Consider the following 2,374-nt stretch of genomic DNA (forward strand, 5'->3'; position numbering starts at 1 on the left):
TTTTCCCATCTGATTCTAATTTTCACCCCTGTCTCTCTTTTACTCTCTACATTCGCTTTTCTTCTTTATCTCGTGTTGCCGACTTATGTTCAGTTTAGCAAATATAATGATAATAGTAATGTTGTTAATGATAGATGAACATAATGATGGTATTAATGATAAAATAATATAATACTAGTGATCACTGCTAAGGTGATCGTCCTATAACGACGACTTAAGGTTTTCACTTTGACATGCCTAAAATTTCATTTCGAAAGAAAAAAACGAGGTTATATTATTCATACCTTTATCTATTTTTCTATTTATTTCATCATCATCATCATTAAGGAAAAGTATAGCATCGTTGGAATCAGTTCCATCTGGAAATGGAAACCGGTTTGCGATTATAGTTTGCCGAAAACCACAGTAAGACTCTTTAATGTTACTGTTGTTGATGGTGATGATAGTTTAACATAATTTTCATTTTTTTTCTTTATTACTAAGAATCAATTCGAAGCACGTTCTGTATCATTAATGACTTGGTATGATGATGGCTCATGCAGAAGGATGTTGATTCGATTGACTCGGTTTTACAACTGGATTGTATTTCCCTCACCTCATTTCCACAAGAGATGATGGAAAGAAAAGCCGACTGTAGTGGGATTTATAACATAGAGACAGGATCATTAATAAATCGAGAATCTAATTCAACTGACCGACAGCTTATTCGTCTCCCACCCCCACCAAAAAGGTTCGGTAAGGAGAACTACCAAATTAGTGCTGTGAAACCGTTTCTTCGAACCGGTTTCTTTCTTCATTTTAGACATTTCACCTCATTCATGAAACATAACCATTACACAACCCACATTTCATGTCTCACCTCTTTAAAATGTTGAGACCTTGTATTTGAAATAACTGTCTGTCGTGGGACGATCCGACCATAAACTCACCTTCCAACTGTAAACCTGTTTCGATTTCCACATTGGAACTGACCGATGCTAAATGATTGTGGAAGTCATCATTAATACAATTGATGTATGTATTCACTAATTGCCACACTTCAGCGTCTACAACCTCATTATTCCAAACCTTTTTCTATTTTCTCTTTCATTTCGCATTCTTTTTCTCTTTTCTATTCTCTTCAATTTCCTCACGCTTCTTTCTGTTTGTCTCTCTCACCCTTCTCTCATTCACTCACTCACTCCTCTTCTATCTCTTTGTTCTTCTCCCACTACTACTGAGACACCGCGAAAGGCCTTTTTGAAAAGCTTTCTGGACATCTATCTGGATTTTGAATAAGCTACAGCATTGTGGTGTTCTTTAACCCCAGGTTAGTCCTAACCAAGCAGACCTGTGATTAAGGCACTTCAGTTCTCTCGATCTTGTTTCTTTTTCTTTCCTCTCCTTTTTTTTATGCCAAAAACTACGTCCTCCGATCTGTCCTTTCTTTTTCTCGAAGATGGTAGGATGTGATTTGAAGGACATTTGACTACTGTTTCTAACAACTCTCGTTCATTTAACCGACTTGAATGCCTCACATAGCAAGTGGCAACCGGCACAACGGTATATAACAAAACTTCATCGTATATACCTCTGTGTGTGTGTGTATACATATATTATACATAGATAATATATGTATACATAAATAATATATATATATATATATATATATATATATATATATATATATATATAGTGGTCATCCCTAATACACGTATATTTATATATATATATATATATATATGTATGTATGTATATATATATTAATATACATAATATATAAATGTTAACATATATAAAAATAATATATTACATACACACACGCACACATCATATTTGCACACATGTCGATGGTTGTAGCTGTCTACTCTACCCGGCATAATAAGTTCTACATCAGATAATGATTGAACTATGTAAAACATACTTCTGTTATATTTTAGAACTCTTACTTCGCGACATATACCACACGCATATACACTCATATGTATGTATGTATGTATGTATGTGTGTGCCTCCTTGTGACAGTATGCGATGGTTGTAAACGAGTGTCACCGTCATACAAGCAATGCTCTTATATTCTTATTGTTTGTTTTTATGTCATGTTATATATAAAACAATTTAACAATACATTCAAAGCTTATTCAATACTTTTTAGTAGAGTACATGTCTATCAAACTTTTAGCCGGAAAATGTTAACAGTGCCTTCAAAATTTCGGCTTGCTTGCCTTCATCAGAGGAGAAAATATGTGTAAATTATCTTATTCGTGTCAGTCTTTTACTACTCTGAGTTTCCCCTGTGGGTGCACAGGGTCTTTAGGCAAGTTACAACTCGTAGCAAGAAACTGGTATTGACTTCTCTTTACTTCTGATAGTCAACACTAAACCGATACATCTC

The 2,374-nt window shown here is 34.3% G+C and overlaps 1 protein-coding gene across 7 annotated transcripts in view; it reads left to right on the top strand.

Moving 5' to 3' along the window:
* LOC106883414 (elongation of very long chain fatty acids protein 6) overlaps positions 1 to 2,374 on the top strand; it is a 63,786-nt gene that overhangs the window by 1,458 nt on the left and 59,954 nt on the right. Inside the window, exon 1 of one of the 7 annotated variants that reach the window (XM_014934449.2) lies at positions 1,100 to 1,309. The exons of the other annotated variants lie outside the window; for them this stretch is intronic. The gene's annotated coding sequence lies outside the window, so the exon portion shown is untranslated. Of the gene's footprint in view, positions 1 to 1,099; positions 1,310 to 2,374 lie in introns of those variants that run through there. 7 annotated transcript variants of the gene reach the window in all.

This window comes from Octopus bimaculoides, chromosome 7 (assembly GCF_001194135.2).
Source record: "Octopus bimaculoides isolate UCB-OBI-ISO-001 chromosome 7, ASM119413v2, whole genome shotgun sequence".
Lineage (NCBI taxonomy): Eukaryota > Metazoa > Mollusca > Cephalopoda > Octopoda > Octopodidae > Octopus > Octopus bimaculoides.